This window comes from Pithys albifrons, chromosome 2 (assembly GCF_047495875.1).
Source record: "Pithys albifrons albifrons isolate INPA30051 chromosome 2, PitAlb_v1, whole genome shotgun sequence".
In the NCBI taxonomy this organism is placed as follows: Eukaryota; Metazoa; Chordata; class Aves; order Passeriformes; family Thamnophilidae; genus Pithys; species Pithys albifrons.
The window spans coordinates 52861898-52879646 of NC_092459.1; positions in this window are offsets into that span (position 1 = coordinate 52861898).

Below are 17749 nucleotides of genomic sequence, written 5' to 3' on the forward strand. Positions count from 1 at the left end.
AGATAAATAGGGTGCAAAGCGCTTACCACAACTGAAAAATAAACTTGGAACCACAGTGAGGGAGAGGAAAAGAGCTGGGTATTTTGTGGTCCCTGAAGGAAATTGAAATCTGCTTTTTGGTGGAGGCATGTTTCAAAAGATGAAACCAAGGAAATGGAGAAAATGTCTCTTTTTCTTGGGTATGCACACAGTATACATAATAATAGCCACCAAAAGTTAAATGGGAAGTACCGCTGATATTATTGTCTGTTTGTTATTTTTAAAAAATCATTTAAGCTTTGTTCTCTTCTCCAGTGGATTAAAGAAAGACATCACCCTGAACCAAATCTGATCAAGTTTCCTTTCAGCATAACATGCCTTGCTGCAACACACTTCAGACAGTGGCTGCAGCATAACATTTTGTTTAGTGCCTTGTTTATTATTGTTTTGCTAGTGGAAAAATAGTCCCAAACATGATTTATTTTTCTCCAAAATTGCAATGGTCTGCTATACTTTAAAAGAAAACAGATGATAAAGGCTTCTTATAAAGTTTTATGTCTTCTTTAAGTGGGTTCACAAGTACAATGATTTTTTTTTTAAGACAAGAAGGATAAAAGAGAAAAAGAGAGGAGGATGGACAGAAGGAAGGACAGAAGGAGGGAAGGAAGGAGGGAAGGAAGGAGGGAAGGAGGGAAGGAGGGAAGGAGGGAAGGAAGGAGGGAAGGAAGGAGGGAAGGAAGGAGGGAAGGTGGGAAGGAAGGAAGGAAGGAAGGAAGGAAGGAAGGAAGGAAGGAAGGAAGGAAGGAAGGAAGGAAGGAAGGAAGGAAGGAAGGAAGGAAGGAAGGAAGGAAGGAAGGAAGGAAGGAAGGAAGGAAGGAAGGAAGGAAGGAAGGAAGGAAGGAAGGAAGGAAGGAAGGAAGGAAGGAAGGAAGGAAGGAAGGGAGGGAGGGAGGGAGGGAGGGAGGGAGGGAGGAAGGAAGGAAGGGAAAGAAAGAGAAAGAAAGAAGAAAAGAAAGAAAGAAAGAAAGAAAGAAAGAAAGAAAGAAAGAAAGAAAGAAAGAAAGAAAGAAAGAAAGAAAGAAAGAAAGAAAGAAAGAAAGAAAGAAAAGAAAGGAAAGAAAAAGGAAAGAAATTTTTTGTTGGTGTAGTCAGTGAGTTTATTTTTAAAATAAAAGTGACTAGTATTTTCTTGACTAGGGTTTGTATAACCATAAATGTTTGTGCTTATGTGTACTTCAGAAGTCCACAAAATGATTCTAAGAAAATAATTTATTTATGTTATTTCACCAGACATTTTCATGTCTCCACAAACTCTGGAATGATTCATGTCCTTTCCTAATAACAATAATACAGTAGGCTTTTGACCACTAGTGAGTGGAGCTGGCTTGAGCTGGTGACCTGGAGATGAAATGTTTACTGCCAGTCTCCTGGGCAACCATCTCCCCCTACAGGCACCTTTCAATAAATCTGCCCTTTCCTTATTTTCAAAAGGCACTTTGGAAACATGCCATTTGAAACTATTGAGAATACTTCCCAAAATCCTTTTGCTTAAGTCTTGTTTTCATAACTGTTTTGTGTAAGACAGGCAAAATTTTCTTTCCTTAAGTTTTAAGTAACGTGCAGATTTTAACATGGTTATATTCCTTTCATTTCTAAATGTCTTATGCCATAGCCTGTGGCATGGCAGTTAGCCAGAGAGCCTTCTCGCATTAGACACTGCTTAGGCACACCAGCTGTCATCTCTGCTCCAAGGAGGAACCACAAACAACCTACATGCTCCCTTCCAGCTTCCTCTTCCCCATTGTCTTACACCTCCCCAGGTACCTATACCTCTCCAAACTACTTACTAAAACCAAATTGTATTAGAAAAAGGAATGATGGTGATATAAAACTGGTTCTTATATAAGCTACTAAACACCATTTTAAATAAGGGAGTATGAAAGTAGATTACTCCACCACAGCATACTTATGCAGTATTATGTGTAGGAACAGAGAAAATAGTACCTGGCACATAGCTGTGCTCTTGGAGATCAGTTAATCTCCATGTTAAATATTCCCAGAAGGCAATACTTAATATTCCCCTTGGTTTCATTCAAAGACACACGCATCTGTTTGCAAAACTATCATATAAAAACAATGGTTCCAATTCTCTATGCCTTACTCAGGTCTTTGGGAAACCAGTTACAGCAATTTTATCTGGGTCAGAAATTCAAAACAGGGCACAATAAATTCAAATTTAATATGATGAAATGTTCAGAATGTAAGTTGAGTCTAGGGGGGTTTTATTCTTTTTGTTACTTTAAGTGCTAAGAGGATATGCCTACCATACTGCTAAATGTTGTATTGTAACACCCACAATTTATAGCTTCTCTCTTTATATCTCCATACATGTAGAATAAATTATGTCACTCTACCTTCAGATTTCTACCATTTTGTATGTCTTAAAGACATGGATGAAATTCTTAACTAGGTGCAGACTTAGATATCTTGTGTTTAGAATTTCAGCTACAATAATGGTAAGTTTGTTTTCTGTAACAAATGTAACCAACTCCCTTTATATGGGCCATCCACTCACAACTTTGTCTCTTTAATTTTCTGTTCTACAGCTGTCTAGAGCAGACCACTTTAACTCAGTGTGTGATTGTGAGGGCAGCAGCAGTGCTCCTGACGTGTGCAGTGAGCTCATCCCTTGGTGGAGGGGATGAGACACTTCCTCTTTGTTCTAACAAACTTTGAATTGCCTCGCACTGCACTTTCCTTGCCAGTTTAGGACCTGTGGTCTGGTCTCATCATATCATTGCATCAGACTTAACCACAGCCACATATCTGTATACTAGTCAAGCTCCTCTGGGCCAATGCAGTTCATCAGCCAGTCATGTACGTGCCACCTCCATACTCAAAGGATTTGGGTTTGATGATTTTCATTGCTGACAACCACTAGAGTAGACTGTATATCTCCTCTCTGAGGAAGCCAGTGCCTCACTTTGAGGATATTTAAACTAGAGGGAAAGGAAAGAAAAGCTCTTTTTTTTCCCTCACATTCCTCATGAGGTGGATGTAACCTCCCACAACGAAGGACAGAGAACTCTGTTCTCATAAGTATCTGAGTAACCTGGTGCTTCTTCTTTGCAGTTGGAGGCAGAAATTGCTTCCCAAATACAGCTGAATTCAAAGATTTACCAACTAAGGTTATGAGCATTGTTACTGTAACAGCCAAGGGTTTGTACCCTATGGTGAGTAGGAACTAAGAGGGACCAAGGAGCAAGGGAACTAGAACTGAGAATGGGATAGAGCAAATGGTACTTGTTTTGTTGCCTGCAAGTTGTAACTAGGGAGAGTGGCTGATAAATGAGTAGTTCTGATGGTCTGATCTTATGGGAAATTCCATTTGCATATTTGGAAAGTTAGCAGTGATCTCTACGAGCATTGTTATGTGCCAGAAGCATATGGGCAAGAAAGCTATCTTTGTGGCTTCTCTCTGCCTGTAAGGGGAGCCATCAGCACAGTAGGGGCTCTACTACACTTTGGGTGCTCCACTCAAGAGGTTACCAGAGCCACCAGTGCTCTGAAGCAGGTGCTTTTTAGAATCTGAATTGAGTATCTTGTTTTCATCCAGAGCTCACTGCTAAAAAGTGTGACACACAGAGTGTGGGGGTCCTGTGTGAGCAAATATCACAGAAAGCAAATAGCATCTGAGATAACAGTCTTCCCTTGAGTTATATGAGATGCCAGAAGGCACTCTTGTGCAGACTGAGGGTCATGGTCATTTCAGCAGAAAGGTACTCTTAAGATAATGTTTCTCAAATGCACAAATTCCATTACAAAGGGACATGGCCCCAAATTTCACCTCCTTTTTGTTGCTTTGTGAGCTTCTCTGGTACAAATGAAAGCTCAAAGAATTCAATACCTATTGTTATGTTATTTTCACTGGATCCAAGTTCCAGGATGATAAAACAACCATATCTTTAATTCACATACCTTCAGTTCTGACAAATTTTACAACACTTGGGTGCAGAATTGAGTTTTTCAATGATGACACAACACAGAGTCCTCCAATGAGTACCTAGAGGATTTCTGTAGCGGCTCCAGACAATACAAACCTGTTTAACCTGTTGCTCTCCTAAGCATTATCTCTGCTGGATGTTCTGGAATAAGTAAATTTGCATGTTCAATACCCAATGCCTCTGATAATAAACACTATTGAACTGGAGATGTGTGGAATACGTGCAAACAAAAATAAGTAATAATTTTAATCTTTAACTGCATAGGGATCATTTCCATAGTTCAAGGTTACCAGTTTCTGAGCCAACTGCAACCTTTCATCAAGGTCTCATTTTGTCTGAGAACTGTCAAACTTGGAGGAAAGGACTTTTGCTCATATGCTAAATCATGAATGCTGCGGAAGGAGAGCATAGGGGACAGAGAGCAAGGAGGCAACAAAGACCGCTGAATAGTGCTAAAGTAGAGAAGATTTACAAGTTGTTGACCAAGAAAACAAAGAATAATGTGGGAAGAAACTTCCACAGGGAAAGTTTACAGAAATCTGAAACACTAAAGATGAATAGATGGGTTACAGGCAATTTTTCAACTTGACATGTCCATTTTCATATATGGCAGCACATCCCAAGGAAAAAAGAAAGAAGGAAAAATCAAGGAAAACGTGTCTTGGAGTTACTGGGTATAACTTTTTAGCTACAGTGAGATGGCCATAAAACAGCAACACAATAAGGATTTTAAACAATGAAATGCCTCAAATATAGCATGCCATGACAAAGAGCAACGAATGTGTAGACATACCATCTTTGAAGAAAAGCAGTGAATTTTGCATTTGAGAGAAGAAGCAGGTATTATGGAACTGCCAGTGTATATCATGGTCAGATGAGGGGTTGTGCAACCTAAACAACTTGCTTCAAGCCAAGGGGCTGAGGCAATGGCTGTTGTCTGGGCTTGTTAGAAATCACGTACTTGATTGCTCAACAATACAGTGGTAATTAGAAGAGTAAAGACAACTCTATGGAATAAGAAAAAATTTAAGAGTTTTATTCTCCCCAATGGGATGGTAAGAACTGATGAAGCAGAGCTTGGTGGCCTCTCTGCATTCCTTCTCACAGGGCACCCATGTGCTCTGTTACAGGGCTGGTGTGGGACTGCAGAGACTTTTGAGGCATCCTCTCAGACCCACCTGTGTGGGGTCTCAAAGATGGTGATGGAAAGGAGACCAAGAATTTAATTTTTAATAAAAGAGTTATAATCAGTCACATTCACAAAGAATATTAGGAACTCCTCTGATCAGGCAACTCAGCAGGGATCTCTAAGCAAGACAGCTGAAGGATTTTAAGTGAGCTGCACTAGTGACAAAGCATTTCTTCTCCACTACCACCTTTCTCTTTTAGAGCAGTATTACAAGTGTTTCAGATTTTGGTAAGTACAGAACAGGGAGACAGCTGGAAGAAAGGAACACCTAGAAAGACAAAAGCGCAATTCTGAAGAACCATCTTGGTTATCAACCCTCAGAATTTAATAGACAGTTTTCTTGGCTCCCAATTTAGTTTTTTTTCTAGCTGTGCAGTGAGTAGAGACACATAAGATTCCTCCTCTCTACAGGGCAATTTTGATATACTTTGGCAAGAAGACAAATGATTGGTAAGACATTAGAAAATTGAAGCTGCAGGTTTAGTAGAAGGTTGGAAAAAAAAAGAGCAGGGAAATCCTTCTGTCCTGTTGGACAAACCTAGTCCAGGCCTCAACAGTAGCAGATGCTGAATGTGATTGCTAAAAAGATTTTCAAGATGAAGAACTGGAAGACTAGACTTAATGTGCAGCCATGAAATTTCTATATTAAAACTATAAGGTTTTGGCTGACTGGCTTGATCTTCTAACCTCATATATTTTAAGTCTGTGGATTTTTTTGTATGCAGCCTTTTGTAGGTGGTTGAAGAGAAGACAATAACAGACCCTTCCAGGGTGAAATAGAGTATCTTGGTTATCTAGTAGCACTTTCTCACTTCATCCAGTAGGTACAGAAAGGCTGTAGGGAGTGGCCAAGGTAGAAAAGGATCTTTAAACCAGCACCACATGTGCCACGGATTTTCCAGAGAGGTGGAAGCTGCTGAGTAGTTCTGGAAAGAGCAGGCTGCTACTAGAGACTTAACATGTCTCCAGAAATTAATCCTAGAATCACAGCAATACAAAGCTACGTATTACCCCAGGGGATTATCTATGCCCTCCTTTTACTCAGAGTAGAATGACATTTGCCAAGACAATTACAATGGGAAGTTTGTCTTACCTGCTTTCAAAAACCTCCAGTGGAGGACGCCCCTCTACTCTCCCTAGGCTGCCTATTCTACTGTTTCAGTATTTCTTTAATAAGAATTGCTTCTTCCTAATATATGACTTAAACACCCTTTACTCAATCTGATTATTTCTTGTCCTAGCATTAACAAACATATTAAACAAAAAATTGATCTTTTTTATAACAGTTTACATGTTAGAAAACTGTCATCATGCTTCATTTTGGTCCATTCCAGACTAAATAAACTCACTTCCTCTGACCTTTCTCATAAGTCAAACTTCCCTATCCTCAGCTCCTTTTTTCCTTCTATTCTTTTTACTACATAGTTCACATGGGGTAGTGTCCTCGGGTCCCAAGGTCACTTCATTTCCCTAGGTTAGTTTTGGACTACATCTCTTCAGAGGAAAAGGAGATAATAACCTCCTACATTTTACAAATGAAAGTTCTGAAGTTGCACTCCAGAAGTCTTCCTTCTTTTCTGTTACACTGTTCATTTACAATAACTAAAAATATAATGTATATGGGAATTCTGAGGTCCTCTTTTATCTTGCTGGCAGATGTAAGGAACTTGGTGAACTTTCCTTTAATTGGGCTTTAACTTATAATATATATTGGTCACATTAATATTTTATGATTAATCTTCAGTTGTGGTTTATGAAGTGAATTGTATTGTGAAAATATTTTTGCCTCCAAATGGGACAAGATGGTAAGGTGACAGACCTCTAAGTGCTTTTACAAAGTCAGTCACTGTTGTGCTTCTTAGAATCAGAATCATTAAGATTGGAAAACATCTCCAAGATCATCAAACCCAACCTTTGAATGAATACTACCATGCCCACCAAACCATATAGCAAAGCACTACATTTACTTGGTTTTTTAACACTTCCAGGGAAATTGACTCTGCCACTTCCAAGCCTATTACAAAGATCTTATACTGCCCTATACACCCACCACTGTGTACATGCCAACTGAATTTGCAGAGATTTTTACTTTTTTCATTCTTTCCAACAGGGCATATAGCATAGTATGGAGAAATATAATCTATCTGTCAGTTAAGAAAGGAATGACATGACTTTAATTTTTGGAAAGTTCATATCAGAGTAAGAAATGGCCATTCATCTTTCAGGGTAACAAAGCAGCTCCATAAAAAAAAAAAAGAAAAAAGATTTCTACAAAAAAAAAATCCATACAAAATTTTGTGTCCCTATACAGCTTTCCAGGCTATTTTTACAGGTTATTTTCTGTTTGGTTTGGTTTTTTTTAGCTAGAGGTTTCTCTATTGGAAAAATTTAGGCAATTGTACTCTACCATAGGGAGTAAGTTCAAGAAATAGCTATAGGGAAAGATCCTCAAGGAATACTTTTTCAGAACATCATCAGGCAGTCTTGTATTGATTACATGTCTTAGTGGCCTGCTTTGTACATTCAAAATAATAGCATTCTCTGTAAGAGTGGGGATAAGTGAGAGAAGGTTCTAAGGCAAACTGGTTACTAGAAATAGCCTACGAGAAAAGCGCATAATCGACAAGTCGGCTGCTCAGGCAGTTGCTGTGGATTGAAAGAGAGTAAAAGTTTTTGGAGGCTTTTTTGTACTATTCTACTCTTTTACTATCCAGGAAGAAACTGAAAGAACCAAGACAAAACTTGTAAATTTTGGACTTTTTGAGACCTCACAGTATACCTTGTCTTCCCATTCACTGAAAGATATTTTTGCCAAGTACATTTCTTCAGATCATCATAGTTATTATAGAAGTTATCTTACCTATGGCTATGCTGTTATAGTTCAAGCTGGTTGTTTACTTATATGCTGTCAAAGCCTAGCAAAATGAGAGTTCTGAAGTGGTTGGTAGACAAAGAAACAGGGGAAGAGAGAAGGAACTTTTTTTAAGTCTTGATGTGAAAACAGAAAGTGTTTCACATTCTGCTCTGGCATCTGTGTAGTGTCTGTATCTGTTAATTTTATTTTGGAATTTTGTTAATTTTTATTTTGGTTCAAGGAATATGAAAAACAGGGAGGGAGGAAAGGAAGGAGTAAGAAAAGAGAAATATTCTAAGCAGAATTTCTTAAAGTAGTAGGAATGTGCCCCAGAAATGCCAGAAAGGCCTGTTTCAAATGCAACATACTCAAATCCACAGGATGATCCCTTTTACAGCAGCTGATACTGAGTCATGTCCTGAGCACACAGATACAGGTTTTACTTCATGTGTGACCTACAAAATGTCAAACACTATAAATTGCCTAGCCCTATCAATACATTGATGGAGGAAGAGGGTTCTTTTATCTGTTCTTCATGACAAGCTATATTAAGAACCTTCAGTAATTTTGGAGTTAACTCTACAACACTGAAACTGGTAACAGTTTGGCCATTGCCATTAGTAGTAAAGGAGGGGGAGAATGATTATTCCACAATACTGAACTTGGGAAATGCCCATGTTAGATAGACACTTTAAACAGGATGGAAAGAGGATCACGTGAAAGCCATAAATTATTGAGTGCTACCTAAACCCCTGTGTAGTTGCTTTTTATTATAGGCACTTTCTGGAAATTCAGACATTTCTGACCTACGACATAAAGACCTTCATTTAAAAGACATGAAGGTTGAGACACTAAAGATAAGGCATTCAAAGAAGGTTGTATAGTTTTGTCCTCTGTTTAAGTCAATTTGGAAAAGCAACACTTATGCACAAAAGTCTTCATTTTAAAGTTGAAGACATTTATCAAATTCTTCTATCTTAGCCTTTTATATGTCTATCATGATTTTTCTCATAAACATTATTTAATAGCAGGCAAGTTCCCTCTTGATATTCCCCTAAATCCCAGTATACCAAGTAGGAGCATAGTAAACAAAAGTCAACTTTGTTTTGCTAGAACCCCACATATACATCATCATTGTCTTATCAGAAATTCAAATTTGCATGTAGGATAGCAAAGATGTGAACCTGAATTTCAATGCTAGACTCAGGTTTCCTTCTGCACTCATTAAACATGCACAAAAGAGACTCTGGTGTTCAGACTAGTGGATTAGACAATTCTGCTTTGGCCACAAACATATTACAATTATAAAATTTAAGGTAATGTTATCAAGAGTCATTTAACACCAACTGATTTAAAATAGAATATGAAGGGCCTACTAAGCTTTCATGCATTTTTAAAATGCAGTTCTTAGTTTGCTATAAAGAAACACAATGAAAATATAAATTATTTCCCCAGGGAGAGGCATAAACAAAAGAATTGGAATAGAGCATTAATTACAATGGTAACATTAAAAGATAATTAGTGTTTATAAATCAAATGTGAGGTTTCATGACTGGCTTAGCCTAGCCTATGAGCAAACACGTGCCAAAGTCATGGTCCCTCTATCATTACCTTCTGTAACATACCTCCCCGTGTTGCTTTACTGACAAGAACACTTTTGGAATCACACACCAGCTTGGAACACCTAGGTAAGCAAATGGAAAATGAGAAACAAAAATATCCCTTTCAAACTTCCACCCTACTTAATGGTATATGAAGGTGACAGAAAAGCTTCAGGAGCTTAAAGAAAAGGAGAAAGAGGACACTTCAGTCAGATAGCTTCAATTGATATAAATCTAACACCAGTAGATTCAAGTATATTTGTTTCAACTTAAGTAGATACAAATCAGCTGGTTTTGTCAAACTTCTGCAACAAATCTCCAGTAACCACTGAGGACTGTCTTTATGAGAGCCTTTATTTCGCATGCTTCTACACATGGCAGTGTGTTTCTTACCCGACATTGATACTTTTCCAAGCTGACTGAGAAAGCAGTCTTGGATTATTTGTCACTAAAATGAGTCCAACTATAGCACACTAACCATGAGTCATCCAGCCTAATATCTAAGTTGGCCACCAAGATTTCCATCTAGATAGCAATAATATAGCCAATTTCAGGTCTTGTTTTAAGACAGGGGGAATAAATACGACACTGAGCTGTGTGGTGCAGTAAACACACTGGAGGGAAGGGTCACCATCCAGAGACCTTGAGATGCTTTAGATATGGGCTGATGCAAAACTCATGAAGTCCAACAAAGCAAAATGAAAGGTCTTATGCCTGAGTCCTAGCAATCCCAGGCACACATACAGGTTAGCGATTGAGAGCAACCCTGCAAAGAAACACATGGGAGTGATAGTTGATGAAAATTCAACACGAGCCAGCAGTGTGCACTCACAGATCAGAAAGCCAACCCCATCCTGGGCTACATCAAAAGAAGCACAGCATGTCAAAGAAAATTATTCTCTCCCTCTACTCTGCTCTCATGAGACCCCACCTGGAGTACTGCGTGTCCCCAGCATAGGAAGGACATGGAACTATCTGTTGGAGCAAGTCCAGAGGAGAGCCACAAAGTTAATAAGAAGACTGGAGCATCTCCTCTATGAAGACAAGTGGAGAAAATTTGGGCTTTTCCACCTGAATTAGAGAAGGTTGTGTGGAGACCTCATAGCAGCATTCAGTATCAAAAAGGGAGCAAAAGGAAGGTGAAGAGGGACTCTTCATCAGGAGCTTAGTGATAGGACAGGGAGGAAGCTGTATCCAGGAAAAGAACATATACTGTAATATCATTCTAGCAAATCAAATATAAAAACACAGGTCAGCCAAAAGAGAACAAAAAACAAATGCTGAGGGACTCAAAACCAGGGCTGAGTTATTCTAGCCCATCAAGAAGGATCAAAATATCCTTTAGACTGTTTAGAAGTTAAATGCCATTTCAATGTGTGATATACTGTTTGCTTTCTTTTGAAAAGGATATATGAAAACTGGAAAAGCTCAATAAAGGTGAGAATGACATGGAATATCTTTTCCATGAGGAACAACTGAGGAGGAGGAGTAGTCTCCAGGCTGAAAAAGAGACAACTTGAGTGAGATATGATAGATGTCTAAAAAAATCATGAGTGGCCTGATGAGGGATTTAACTTCTTATTGTTTCTTCCAATATGTGAAGTAGGAACTGTCATACAAATCCAGTAAAACCTAGGGTTGCAACAAACAGAAGGGAATGGTTCTTCATGAGACAAAGTACAGCTGTTCTTGTTCAAGTGAAGAGTTTGCATAGGCTCAAAGACAGACTGGAGAAGTAGTTGGAGCAAGGATCCATTGAAGGTTACTAAACAGATAAACTGCATCAGGTTCCCAAAAGTTCTACTTTCTCAAAAAAAGCTGGACATGGCAGAGGACTTAAAGAGTAAAGAAGCATACATTCTTGTCCTGTCATTATTCACTCCAATCATCCATTTATGGTCCTCTACAGAGAAGAAAGACCAGGTAAAAGGGACATTTGCTCTCAACTAGTACAGACATTTTGGTGGCCAGTCCTGCATCCCATGCTGATACAGTCAGATAGACAATGAATTTTTATGCAACTAAACTAGGAAAAGTGAAGCCCTCATCTTGGATATGTAAGATGCAGACAGCTGCTCACCTTTTTTCTTATGATTCTTTCTTAAAAATCAGTTAGCCCTTCTTCCATTTTCAAGCAGTTCACAGGGTCACAGGGTCTTGGACAAATACTAGGTCCCAGTTCTTCCTAAGCATTTTCCTCATATTTTCTTGTCAGGCTTTTGGAAGGGTTAGGGTGTGGGGTGGGAGTGTTGCATTGTTTTTGTATTTCTCAGGAGGGTAATTTTCTGTTTCCAAGTTTTCCACTTGCAATTGACAAATAATATTTCATTCAGTATCATTTTTAACACATAAGCCAGTCTAGTGCTGTTGATTTCCTAGCAGTTAGGCCCTAAAGATGCTAGCAACATAGTTCAAGCAGTGTATTTTCTTGTTTAAATGTGTTCTTCCTCTGCATGATATAGAGGGTTTGAGCTACACAAACCTGTGTAGCTCTGCTTGAAAATATACACTTCAGCTCTTGCAGCAGCAAGTGATTAATGCAGAAGCATGTGTACAAAATATCAGGGCTCTAAACTGTGAGGTAAGTCATTGCCATGATTATTTTAAAAACAATTCTGAATATTTAAGACATTTTTTCACAGGTTGTATGAACAGTTAATATCAGGTCCTCAAGAACAGTGTCAGAGTCAGGATGTGTTTTTTAGGGTAGATTTGCCAACAACTCATAAAATGTAATTTCTAATCCTGATGAATTATACCATGGAAAAGCACCAATTAGTTAACCTCATACACCTGTGTAGGCAGATGACTGTCAATGTACGTAAGGAGCACTGCAGGTATATCTTGAAGAATATGACATGACTATAGAGGCAAACAAAGGAAAGGGGCTTTTTAAAACATTAAAAGGAATTCCAGCTTCACATGGTGGTTCAGGTGTTTTCCTTTCATTTGCTTTTATGTGTGTGCATATTTCATCAGTGCTGGAGGAATTAATTTTGAAAACAAAGGACTGTAACTCCTCAATAGACGAGCATATATTCAAAGAAAAAAAAAGGTGAAGGTGTTCTGCCTTTCCTTCTCTAGCCCTCAACCTTTTCACCTTTCTAAGGGTGTCAGAGTTTTGCCATGGAGGCAGTGATATGATAGTATAAACTATGTAAAGTCAGTAAAAGCCTATGCACACAGTTAGTTGACATCAGCAAGAGGTATCATGCTCAAAGTATGTGAAAATAATGCACATAAGATTGTGCAGACATCTGTATTGAGAAAATTTTCGCTTATATCCAGTATTGAGATAGACACTAAGATTACTGTCTTCAGTACTATAAAAAACCCTCATACGGTTATGCTGAACATGTGGTTGCTCAAGAAAGATGTTTCTCAAAGACTGTCAGGAAAGGGAAAACACAAGGAGGACTGCTTTCGTATTTCCATGTTTAGTGGTTTACAACAGTGGAATTCAGGGCCTGCAATCTATTATAATGGGTGTGAGTATGCAAGTCATGGCATCATCTGGTTTAAAGGCCCATGGCTGTTGGTTTTTTCCATCTAGGATCAGACAAAGCGGCATGAGGCTCCACATAATTAAGAGCAACTATCCCACAGTGGCAAGGAAAGCAGAAAAGATTTCATTGGGAACGAGGACTGACTACAGTACTTTAAAGACATGATTGTAAACAGAAGAAGCAAATCAGAGAACATTTAACAGGAAAATAGCACCCTGACCTCTCTGGATTAAATGCTATCAATCAAGTTTAAATTTAGCACCTCCATGGTCCCACATGAAAAGAAAGCAATAGGGACAAGGAAAGCTTAACGCCTGAAAATATTTGTATTGCATGGCAAGGAAAACAAGCCTAAAGTCAACAAAGGGTAGCCTGTAAAAACAAACAGCCCTGATGAGAACAGCACTGCCACCAGAAAGCTCATTAGCAGCCAGAAGCAGAACTGTCTCTCTGCTCTTTCTTTGCTGACTGCCCCCAGCCCAGCACTACCGCAGTGCTTCTGACTCAGCTGCTGCCTCCCTCCTAGCATAACCCCTGAGCACTTGCCAGTACCCACACAATGCATGCCCTCAGCATGAAGAGTATTTCCCTGGGGTGGGCTGGGCTGGGCTATTGCAGAAGGCAAGAGTGGAAAAAGAGCAGGAAATATCTGAGGGTTTTTTTCAAATAATAGTCATGTAGACATACACATAGTAATTGTCTGTAGATCCAGTTAATCTTAACATGTGATGGAATGCTAGGTCTTCAAGGTGACAGTCATATCTACAAGGCTATTAAAGGATATTCAGTATTGGGGTTTTATTTGCAAATCCATTTTTTCCTTTTGTCTTCTCTGTTCAGAGCACCAAACTGCAGATAAATGAACAAAAATGTAAAAATTTTGTGTAAGTTCCTCAAATGTAGCAAGTTGAAAAGGAATATCAGTTCTCTACAACAGTCTGAATACTTTTCTGCATTATTGTACTACTTTTCCACTTCCCCATCCTACTGCTCTATTTGACTTTTTTCCTCCTCCAAAGCCACTGTGCACATCAAGCAGCAAACACCTGGGCAGTGCCCTAGTGCCTTGACTACTGCTATACATTTTTGTACCTAAATATATGACCACATATAATTTTTTATGACCTTTGTGTGTTTGCCTGTATTAGTGAAAACTGAGGCTGGTAGATGCATTGCCTAGGTCAAATGCATTCATTTATCACTATCTGTTCCCCTGTGAAGGAATCCTCTGTACTGTGTATAATCTGGAATATATGGCAGAGCTAGACTCTATACAGTAGGGGTAAATGCTGGTTCAGACATGTTCCTTGTAAAATCAGTGGCAAAATTCCAGTCAATTTAGCAGAAAAAAAAACCTCTCTCCAAGGCTGACACTTCATTTCCTTACCCCTTACCTGTTCTCTCATGGTGCAATGGAAAGATGAAGCTCAAGATAAAAATTCTGCATTTAAAGCATGTGTATTTGTATAACACAATAATACAGAGCTTCGAGTTGGCTTCATTTTCTGATGTCTGTATCATTTTTTGTCCAATTAGATGTATGCAAAGTAGGAGTATCCTTCAAACTAGAGACTCATCCACCACACAAATTTAGAAATAAATTAAACACTCAGTATAAGAAAAAGCAACTAAGGGTAAAATCTAACCACTTGGAAAACATATTTAAAATTAAATAATAAGAACATATAGCAGCCTTCTATATGCAATTTGCACTTTACAAAAAACATGAGCTACTTCAGTATAATTACAATTATGCAGGTAAAGAGTCTAGTACTTCTGACAATAAATAAGAATGCCTGAGTTTCAAAAATTTCCAATTATATGTATAAATCTATGACTTCAGGCCTTTGATTTCATAAATCTGTAATCTAAAACTGGGTTTTCTTAAGAGTAACTTTTACCCTATAGATTCTGCTGTTAAACAAGATTCATCCTGACTCCATTCACATTCTTTTGGGGTTTTGCTATTGCCCTCAATTGCAACAGGAGCTATAGTGCAATTGTATTTTGTTTTGAACACAGGATGGGGAAATTAAAAACCAGGGACAGGTAACTGTTGTGCTGCATTCATTGAGATGACTTGTAATACATAAGAAAGAAAAAAACTAAATCTACAGTAGTAATTAATTTGCTCAGAGAAAAAGCTTAATTCCTCAGTGCCTCACAATGTTTGCATAGTCTTGCTTCAGGTTTAGAACAACATTTCTGTGAAAATGAATTTGAGACTCTTCCCCCCAAAATTGTTCAGATAATAAACTTAAAATATGAAACTAACAGGGAAGAAAGTTTGAAAATTGCTGTGAAGAATGTGGGAAAATTACAGTCACTATTAAACTTACATATTATTTTTCAGAGGTATTTAAAGACCCCTTTGAATCTAATGAAAAACATCCTTATTCTGGTGTGTCTAATGGAAAGATTGCTGGCAAAAATCTTTGAAAAATCACACAACTGGTAACATGTCCTGGAGTAAAAAAAATTAGGTGAGTCCATACTTTCCTTTCCAGCTCTATGGCATGATACCAGACCAGTATTTACACTCAAAAAAGTGCTCCTCTGACTTGGCAAATATGATCATGAGGAGGAAAGAAAAGGATTCCAGCTACAGATTTAGTTTACTTCAGCTCCTGCATGTGTTCATCTCTGATTGCTCAACAGAGGCTGTGAGCAAGAGCGCTGGCTCAGCTCAATGCTGGTGGCAAAAAAAGTGACAAATGCAGAAAAGCACCTCTGGTTTTCCAGGGCTGTAACCAAGCTCATATTGTCCCAGTTTGGTCGCAGGCACTGTAAGATAGCATGGAGCTGCAGGAAGCACCTCCTGTGTGTGTGGTTGCACAGCATTGCAGGGTTCCCACACAAGGCAGCTTTACTTGCCTCTCTGCTTGTGACCTGAATGGGAATAGAGGAGAAAAAACCCAGCAGAAATGGCAGAAAACTCATGGCAGGCATTCAGGTTCTCACACTGTTTTACTGATGCTAACCAGCCTTCAGACAGGCCTGCCAATAGAAGTGTTTGAAGATCTGTTTGAGTGGAGGTATGCCTCCATGGGGTGTCCATGACTAGCTGCAGGAGCACAGCTGGTGGGTCTTGACCTCCCTCTCCATCCTTCTCCCTGACTGAGGCTGCTCGACTGCCCTCAGGAGCTGGGTGGCTTCAGGAGCATTTCTTATATTAAACCCTTGTCACAGGTCAGTTGCTTCCCCTGGTTGTACTTCCTCTAAAAATACCCGTGTCTTGTGGCTTCTGGAGTCACATAACTTCATGTCTTCCTTACTCCTTCCCCAGAGGAATGAAGAATGTTGAGCTGCTGGCAGTTAAACTGTTTTTAAAGACATTTTTACTTTCTGAATCATATTCAGTGTGATGCTTGCTTTAATTATATTTTATGCCGAGTGTTGTAAGATGCATGCATGAAAGCCTGCCCATAAATAAACATGTCTTTAAGAGCCCTTATTTATTTTCCTTGAGTCAATTCCCACTCCTTTCCCGAGGTGCACAAAAGCTGAGATATATGGTCTCCAAAGCCCAACCACAAAACCCAGACACCACACGATGTCAAACAGCCTCTTTGCGCTACTGCTGAGAGGGCTCCCCTGTGCCCCGACACTGGGGGGGGAGGGTTGCCTGCCTCGGATGGCTGCTCCAGGGCCCCCAAAATAGACAGGACTGCCTGGGGGGGACCAGCTACTGTGCCTTCAGGCATTGCAGGCACTCTCCAAAAGCCTCTCTTAGGGAAGCTGTCAGGTGAAAGAAGTCTCACCAGGCAAACACACTGTGAACATCATGCAAGACACTATCACCTGCTCCTATGTGGGAGACAGGGCTCATCCCTGAGCACAAGTCCCAGTGGAAATGCTGTGACCTTGCTTACCCCATACTGGGGCTCAGATCCCCTCGGGGCATCCATGGGATGAGGGAATGTCACCTGCCACTGAGCTGGGGCGAGGGCAGGGGGCAAGAGGTCGGCTCAGCAGCGGGGCATCAAACAGAGATGGCAGGCGTGGGCCTGCCCATCAAAGAACCCCTTTGAGGCCAGTAAAAAAGGGATTCATGTTCCATTGCTGGTTGGATCCTGTGGACGAGGCGAGGCTGAAAACAGGCCTGTGAACAGCGCTGGTTGGAGGGCAGCCAGGGGAGGCTGCACTGCCGGCTTTCACAGGACCTCTTGCTGCCTCCGGTCACCCACACACGGCCTCAAGCACAGCTCCTGCTGACCCGCCATGGCAGCTCTCCCTCCCTGCTCTGCACCCCCTGCACTGCCAGCAGAGTCGCCCTTCACTTGGCTCTGCCAAACCAGCTGTCTCCTGATGGGAGAAAATAATCTGGAATCAAGGACAGGAAACTGGATCCACACACACAGGCAAGATGAGAAACATGTTTTGCAGCAAGCCCCCTCCACTGATGTTCTCCATCTCCCTCCCCCACCTTCAAGCAATGAGAAATGAAAATAAAAGAAATGGAGGAATAAAAGCAGGTATGCATTGCTATTTTTTTAACCCTTGTGTGAAAAAAAGAAGATAAAAGAAAACATCCAACTGCATTATGTTCTGACATCATCATGCTCTCTTGTTCCTGTTCCCCTGACAAGCTACTCTGCCCTCACCACAAACACATG